The sequence below is a fragment of the Osmerus eperlanus genome, chromosome 6 (assembly GCF_963692335.1).
Source record: "Osmerus eperlanus chromosome 6, fOsmEpe2.1, whole genome shotgun sequence".
Taxonomy (NCBI): Eukaryota; Metazoa; Chordata; class Actinopteri; order Osmeriformes; family Osmeridae; genus Osmerus; species Osmerus eperlanus.
In genome coordinates this window covers 13,743,143-13,752,065 of record NC_085023.1, presented here as the reverse complement: position 1 = coordinate 13,752,065, position 8,923 = coordinate 13,743,143, and the positions used below count along the sequence as shown (strand labels likewise).

Here is an 8,923-nt window from a genome sequence, read left to right as displayed (position 1 = left end):
TGTTTACTTGGTGATTACCACTTGCTGTTATTGGTTAGGTGTAACTATTGGTATCTTTAAGGAACTTATTTATTAAGGAATACTGTCCATTGTGATTCAGCCAAATTACAAAATAAGAAGAGTTCTGCCTTTTAAGATCTACTGACCTTCATCTAAGACTTTAGGTTTTAGGATGGCTTGCTCAACACAGGAGGGCTTTAAACTGTTGTGTGAATTATGTGAGTGTCTAAATGTGATTAAAGACTTGTATCCTGTCCTCTTCACACACCTTGCATGATTTAACAGGTACATAAACTCCATCCCCAATTACAACACGCACAAAGGAGTTCCCAAGTTGACCTTCTTTAATGTAGCAACTGGCAGTTAAGTAAAAACGACAGAAAGAAAAACATAGAATCAATGTCCAAATTCCCATTATGGTAAGTACAAAGTGAGTATAACACACACGATATAAAATTATACAAATATAGGCTACTGGTAAACATTATTTGTATTCCTACAATGCTTTCTCTGAACAAACTAGAGCCAAAACATGCTGCTAACATGAATACACCATCCACATTTTATCTACACACAAACATTTCAAATATCTCTAAAATTATGAAAATACATATACCTGCTGATGCATGCCTACCGATTATGCTCTCAACTATTGTCAGATCAAGTGACCTAAACGAACTGTACAAAACCACCAGCAGGGAATGCTAATTTACAAAATAAAAGAACTGACTAAGACAGAACAACAAATGTCTATGAATATTATATATGGATACAATCCAGAAGGAACCACACTGCACAACTACAGTACTCACATACCGAAAACGTGGATGATGTTGATATCGTACAATAGAAACAAAAATTGTGTTCCACAGAAAATATTGAGGAAATATCACCAACAATCCTCACCCAAAGATAGTCCACAACCAAACTGCAAAGTTGTTATCACGGTGTTATTATATAATACATGCATTGACTGAATCACTTGTCATGGCTATCTTGAGAGGAGGTCAGCGAAAGAGATGGGGTTTTCACACTTCCAGTTCCAGAATCATATGCATGGCTTAACCATGAGCTGACTTTTAAATGACCTTTTGCCTTTTCTTGATGATCAAGTTCAGAGCTGGTGAACATGCTGGTGTCTCTTTAAGGTTTCTGACTGACTGAAGCTCTTCCCACACTGGTCACAGTGGTACGGCTTCTCTCCTGAGTGAACATGCTGGTGTCTCTTTAAGGTTTCTGACCGACCAAAGCTCTTCCCACACTGGTCACAGTGGTACGGCTTCTCTCCTGAGTGAACACGCTGGTGTCTCTAAGTCTCCTGATTGACTGAAGCTCTTCCCACACTGGTCACAGTGGTACGGCTTCTCTCCTGAGTGAACACGCTGGTGTGTCTTTGAGTTTCCTGAATGACTGAAGCTCTTCCCACACTGGTCACAGTGGTACGGCTTCTCTCCTGAGTGAACACGCTGGTGTCTCTTTAAGGTTTCTGACCGACCGAAGCTCTTCCCACACTGGTCACAGTGGTACGGCTTCTCTCCTGAGTGAACACGCTGGTGTCTCTCTAAGTCTCCTGATTGACTGAAGCTCTTCCCACACTGGTCACAGTGGTACGGCTTCTCTCCTGAGTGAACACGCTGGTGTGTCTTTGAGTTTCCTGACTGACTGAAGCTCTTCCCACACTGGTCACAGTGGTATGGCTTCTCTCTTGAGTGAACACGCTGGTGTGTCTTTAAGGTTTCTGACTGACTGAAGCTCATCCCACACTGGTCACAGTGGTACGGCTTCTCTCCTGAGTGAACACGCTGGTGTCTCTTTAAGGTTTCTGACTGACTGAAGCTCTTCCCACACTGGTCACAGTTGTACGGCTTCTCTCCTGAGTGAACACGCTGGTGTTTCTGTAAGTCTCCTGACTGACTGAAGCTCTTCCCACACTGGCCACAGTGGTACGGCTTCTCTCCTGAGTGAAAACGCTGGTGTCTCTTTAAGGTTTCTGACTGACTGAAGCTCTTCCCACACTGGTCACAGTGGTACGGCTTCTCTCCTGAGTGAACACGCTGGTGCATCTCTAAATGTCCTGACAGACTGAAACTCTTCCCACACTGGTCACAGTGGTATGGCTTCTCTCCTGAGTGAAAACGCTGGTGTCTCTTTAAGGTTTCTGACTGGCTGAAGCTCTTCCCACACTGGTCACAGTGGTACGGCTTCTCTCCTGAGTGAACATGCTGGTGTCTCTTTAAGGTTTCTGACCGACCGAAGCTCTTCCCACACTGGTCACAGTGGTACGGCTTCTCTCCTGAGTGAACACGCTGGTGTCTCTCTAAGTCTCCTGATTGACTGAAGCTCTTCCCACACTGGTCACAGTGGTACGGCTTCTCTCCTGAGTGAACACGCTGGTGTGTCTTTGAGTTTCCTGAATGACTGAAGCTCTTCCCACACTGGTCACAGTGATACGGCTTCTCTCCTGAGTGAACACGCTGGTGTCTCTTTAAGGTTTCTGACTGACTGAAACTCTTCCCACACTGGTCACAGTGGTACGGCTTCTCTCCTGAGTGAACATGCTGGTGTCTCTTTAAGGTTTCTGACCGACCGAAGCTCTTCCCACACTGGTCACAGTGGTACGGCTTCTCTCCTGAGTGAACATGCTGGTGTCTCTTTAAGGTTTCTGACCGACCGAAGCTCTTCCCACACTGGTCACAGTTGTACGGCTTCTCTCCTGAGTGAACACGCTGGTGTTTCTGTAAGTCTCCTGACTGACTGAAGCTCTTCCCACACTGGCCACAGTGGTACGGCTTCTCTCCTGAGTGAAAACGCTGGTGTCTCTTTAAGGTTTCTGACTGACTGAAGCTCTTCCCACACTGGTCACAGTGGTACGGCTTCTCTCCTGAGTGAACACGCTGGTGCATCTCTAAATGTCCTGACAGACTGAAACTCTTCCCACACTGGTCACAGTGGTATGGCTTCTCTCCTGAGTGAAAACGCTGGTGTCTCTTTAAGGTTTCTGACTGACTGAAGCTCTTCCCACACTGGTCACAGTGGTACGGCTTCTCTCCTGAGTGAACATGCTGGTGTCTCTTTAAGGTTTCTGACCGACCGAAGCTCTTCCCACACTGGTCACAGTGGTACGGCTCCTCTCCTGAGTGAACACGCTGGTGTCTCTCTAAGTCTCCTGATTGACTGAAGCTCTTCCCACACTGGTCACAGTGGTACGGCTTCTCTCCTGAGTGAACACGCTGGTGTGTCTTTGAGTCTCCTGATTGACTGAAGCTCTTCCCACACTGGTCACAGTGGTACGGCTTCTCTCCTGAGTGAACACGCTGGTGTCTCTTTAAGGTTTCTGACTGACTGAAGCTCTTCCCACACTGGTCACAGTGGTACGGCTTCTCTCCTGAGTGAACATGCTGGTGTCTCTTTAAGGTTTCTGACCGACCGAAGCTCTTCCCACACTGGTCACAGTGGTACGGCTCCTCTCCTGAGTGAACACGCTGGTGTCTCTCTAAGTCTCCTGATTGACTGAAGCTCTTCCCACACTGGTCACAGTGGTACGGCTTCTCTCCTGAGTGAACACGCTGGTGTGTCTTTGAGTCTCCTGATTGACTGAAGCTCTTCCCACACTGGTCACAGTGGTACGGCTTCTCTCCTGAGTGAACACGCTGGTGCATCTCTAAATGTCCTGACAGACTGAAACTCTTCCCACACTGGTCACAGTGGTATGGCTTCTCTCCTGAGTGAAAACGCTGGTGTCTCTTTAAGGTTTCTGACTGACTGAAGCTCTTCCCACACTGGTCACAGTGGTACGGCTTCTCTCCTGAGTGAACATGCTGGTGTCTCTTTAAGGTTTCTGACCGACCGAAGCTCTTCCCACACTGGTCACAGTGGTACGGCTCCTCTCCTGAGTGAACACGCTGGTGTCTCTCTAAGTCTCCTGATTGACTGAAGCTCTTCCCACACTGGTCACAGTGGTACGGCTTCTCTCCTGAGTGAACACGCTGGTGTGTCTTTGAGTCTCCTGATTGACTGAAGCTCTTCCCACACTGGTCACAGTGGTACGGCTTCTCTCCTGAGTGAACACGCTGGTGTCTCTTTAAGGTTTCTGACTGACTGAAGCTCTTCCCACACTGGTCACAGTGGTACGGCTTCTCTCCTGAGTGAACATGCTGGTGTCTCTTTAAGGTTTCTGACCGACCGAAGCTCTTCCCACACTGGTCACAGTGGTACGGCTCCTCTCCTGAGTGAACACGCTGGTGTCTCTCTAAGTCTCCTGATTGACTGAAGCTCTTCCCACACTGGTCACAGTGGTACGGCTTCTCTCCTGAGTGAACACGCTGGTGTGTCTTTGAGTCTCCTGATTGACTGAAGCTCTTCCCACACTGGTCACAGTGGTACGGCTTCTCTCCTGAGTGAACACGCTGGTGTCTCTTTAAGGTCTCTGACTGACTGAAACTCTTCCCACAATGGTCACAGTGGTACGGCTTCTCTCCTGAGTGAACACGCTGGTGTCTCTCTAAATGTCCTGACTGACTAAAGCTCTTCCCACACTGGTCACAGTGGTGATGTCTGGCCTTTTTCGTGTCCATGCTTCCCTGGACGGGAATCCTGAAGAGGGAGGAAGTGGTGTTGGGGTGTGGTCAAGAGGAGGACAGAGTCTCTGGTCTGATCTCTCCACTCCTCAGCAGATAAAAGTACAGGTCATGGTGGCACCTCTTGATGTGCTTGTGGAGGACAATGGGAGCAGGAGAACACCTGAGTCTGTGACGACTCTATCCTTGGTCCTGGAAGACAGAGTAAAATAATACATTAAAGATCCCATGACATGCTGTTTTTGGCTGCTTTTTATAGGCCTTAGTGGTCCCCTAATACTGTATCTGAAGTCTCTTTCCCGAAATTCAGTCTTGGTGCAGAATTACAGCCACTGCGAGCAGTTCCACAATGTGCTTTCCTCAGGACGTTGCCGTTTCTGTCTCTGTAGCTTTAAATGCTATGAGGAATAAAGAGGTGGGGCTAACTGCCATGCTTCGGTCGTTTGCAAGCAATGACAGAGCCTGTTTAAGGAGAGCCTGGCCACTCCCTATTAAGCCCCGTTGTACCGAATTTTGTTGCAGTTCCACCAGAGTTCCACTGGGAGTGATCGCGGTCGAGTGCAGAATGAATGGGAGTCTATGGAGCTAAACAGCTAAATTTGTCTCTTTCACCTGATTGTCGTTGAGAAATCTCAGATTTGATTGTAGTTTTTGCATGTTCAACATGGATTACAGGTCTAAAGTTGAATGAACAAGTACTTATATGTCCTTTCGATTTCTTACAGGGTAAGTCGTTGTTGCCCATAACACGCTAGCATTCTGCTAACAAATTCTGATTGGTTAGTGAAGGACTGACTACGACCAGAGATCCCGCTTGATGGCATCCGAAGCAGAACCAGAATGTCAGAGCATTAGCAACATTAGCAACAACATTAGCAAACCAAAACTCTTTCTAGCATGTGTATTGACAGGGAGAGCCTAACCTGTCAGCTGTGTTGTCGATGCCTCGAGAGAAAAGTGGAAGTAACCAGAGCTTGCCGTCAAGCAGTATCTCAGGCCGTACAATGTGTATGACGTCAATGACATTTTAAAAGGCTTTTTAGAACAGAAAGGCGACTTTTAAAAAATCTATCACCCAGCGGTGTGTATTTTTTTTGCCTCCCCTTTCGAATTCAGAATTCAAATTACTAGACAAAAAATTATATCCTGAGAAAAGTGGATTTTGAGGGGTATAGCTCCATAGACCTCCATTCATTCTGCACTCAACCGTTAGCGACCTCATATGGAACTAGAGTGGAACTGCAACCAGTTCAAAACCCGGAAGTTTCCCGAGAGTGGCAGTTCTCTCCATAGATATATATAAACAGTAGATGTCTCGTCCGCGTTGCCGGACAACGGAGTCGAACGTCCGCACATGGCGGCCATCTTGCGACAGTCAACTCGCTCACCCATAACATTGTGTTGATGCTACATGTACTTTTTAAATGACCATAACTTTCTCAATTTTCAACCGATTTTGAAACGGTTTGGTTTGTTATCAACGTCAGAGATGTCGGTATGCCACTGCATACTTATGAATAATTATGTTATTTAAAAAAAATTGAATAGAAGTATGCAGTGGCATAACGTGTTCGGACAGACCTGCCCCCACTGCTAAAAAAAATCTTGAAGGAAACACTGTATGCTATTGTAGGTGAATTTTCATGTGAGGTAAATTACTGTTACCCATTCCTTTGTCCAACATTACAATCCGTTGTTTCCTTGAGATACACTTTACAGCGATGCGAGGGACACGATATTTCGCATGTGCGCAGCCGTTACCACCTTAACGTAATTTTGATTCAGAAAAACCCTACTGTTGATAAGTAACCATGGGAGACACTGTGAAGGTACGTCCCTATGGCCAGCATAACCAGATGGTTTCTTTTTATGTTCTTAAAGCGGACTTGCTCCCATTCCTCCAACCTGGACCACTCAATTTTGGAGAAGTGCGTCTTCAGGTCTTGTCTTGGTCGCTCGCCACCCCTTCCCTTCTAGCTAAGTCTAACTTTATGTTACTATACTGTAGCTAACGTTAGTCATACATTGTAACGTCTAAGTAGCCAACATCTGTATCACGACCGGCACGGCACTAGCCAGTTAATTCATGTATTGTGAATAGCCATATTATCTAGCTAAATAATTTAGGTAGCAACTCTGCAGCTAGAGTGACACTGGCAGTTAGAGCTAACTTTGTTACAGCAGCTAGCATTACTGGCACCGTCGACTGGTTCACTATCTAACCTGACAATGCGACATTCAGTTCTAACAGACGAATTTATATAATTTGAATAATATATTACTAAGTACTTTACGTGCGACTAAACTTGATGAAAGCGAAATGTAAGCAGTGCACCTTCTGATAAGGTCTTCCAGTCACTCATGAGATGAAATCAGTCGGAAGTAAACTGTCCGCGAGACCACGTTCACTGGCGCGAAACTCCAACGGCGACAAGTCTCAGCGAATGCGTGAGACTTAAGAGCTGTGAGATGATGAAGAGTGAAAAGCCGCACAGCATGAGAGTAGGGGGACCTAACTTTTGATACATAAGCTATGCTTACCCCCAGTAGCGGAGATAGCGTGGGTGCTTGGGTGCGGCCGCCCCAGGGCCCAGTGCCAATAATGGGTCCCTCAAACACCGCTGATCTTGCATCACTTACTTACATTTTGACAGTTTAACCTTCAAATGCATAATGCAACCCTTCTGTCTGCTTCTTTCTCAAATAGCTTTTTCGTTTTTTCCAGAAATTAGACAATATTTATCCAGGGAGTACAGTTAGACAGTGGCAGCGCCATAGATATAGCACTTAAGAGAATAGTTACGAAAATGGAGAGAAAATGTAAATCGGGCGCATTAAAAAGAAAAGAACGAGATGGTAGGAAAAGTGTGGTAGCATCGTGTGCTCCACTCGTACTTCTCATCAACTGATTGAGCGCACTTGGCCTGTTCAGCACCATCGCTGTCAATCAGCTGTCGTTGTCTGTTTTGTTGAAACATTTTTACTTAACTGGCAAACTGTTTTCTGTGTTCATAAATACAAATTTGTCCAAAAATGTGGCTTTTCTTTGTGTTTTATTAGACATAGGCTTACTTGGCTCAGCAAGTGACACGTTATAACATGTGCATTCATCAGATATTTAACCGTTTTTTTTACGGTTTTAATTTTAAAATGACTTGGTAGCAGAGGGCCCCGTGATAAAGCTCCGCCCCCACTGTACTGAGAGTCTAGCTCCGCCCCTGCTTACCCCTTAAGTTCTAATTCACAACATGGGTCCAAAATTACCCGCATTCATTCCCTATGATATTTCATGTATGGCTGAGTGTTTCTTTGCTATATCTTTCTAAATCAATTCATTTCATTATTTAAAATTCTAATTATTAATTATCTTGTTTTTGATTACCAAATTTTATCACAAATTTTGATCTTACTTTCTGAGCAAAAAAAACGTTTTTGTGTTACTACATCAAGTTTACAGACATGGGTAAAAAATTACCCCTATATTTGATAGAAACTTTTGATATTTGCAATTTGGAAAATATTTAATGTGGATAACTATTCACATGCCACACATTTCACAACTCAACACAGCTGCTTTTAGGCTGGGAGATGTTCATCAGTGACAACATCATTGAGGAGGTTCTGAAATGCAACAACTTAGAGATGAAGAGCTGCAGCAACAAAAGGGAAAGAGTGGAGACGCATCGACAAACAGGAACTCATGGCCTCTTTCAGTTTGTCCCTCCTTGCAGGGGAGGACAAGAGCCTAAATGTGGCCTTGCGGGAGCATTTCTGGATTCAATTGCAAAATCCAATGTATAAAGCCACGATGGGGCTAAAGAGATTTGAGGATATCCTCAGCTTCATAAGGTTTGATGATAACTGCTCTTCTTGTGGCTGGGTGGTAGTTGCATTTTGTTTTTAAGCCATATCTTTCCATCACCTCTAATATACTTTTGGAGCTGTGACTTGGCCTTCATGTGCCTCTTATGGGCAGCCAGGAGCAGTGGGCAGTCATTAGCTTAACCTGGGGACCAAGTACAAGTGCTCACCCATGTCCTAAACCAGCAACAAGGGCAGGAGAGCAATCTGGTCTGCATGTTTTTATATTGGGTTATTTGTCGTGGAAAACATGTGAGCACAGGGAGAATATGCAAACTCCACACAGAATGGCCCTGGAGTGCACCCGAGCACCAAACACCACCCCATTCAGGAATCCAACCCAGGATCTTTGCTGTGGCAGTGCAAGGCACACTACCATCAAGCACAATAAATTAAGAAGCAATGGAACAAAACTACTGTTACTAATTTAAATACTTATTTCTCTTCATAATTCTCAGTAATTCTTCCGGACGTTCTCTGTCCAT

At 45.2% G+C, this 8,923-nt stretch overlaps 1 pseudogene; it reads right to left on the bottom strand.

Moving 5' to 3' along the window:
- Positions 1-326: 326 nt before the first annotated feature.
- Positions 327-4,817, bottom strand: LOC134022268 (zinc finger protein 271-like; annotated as a pseudogene).
- Between the last annotated feature and the right edge of the window lie 4,106 nt (positions 4,818-8,923).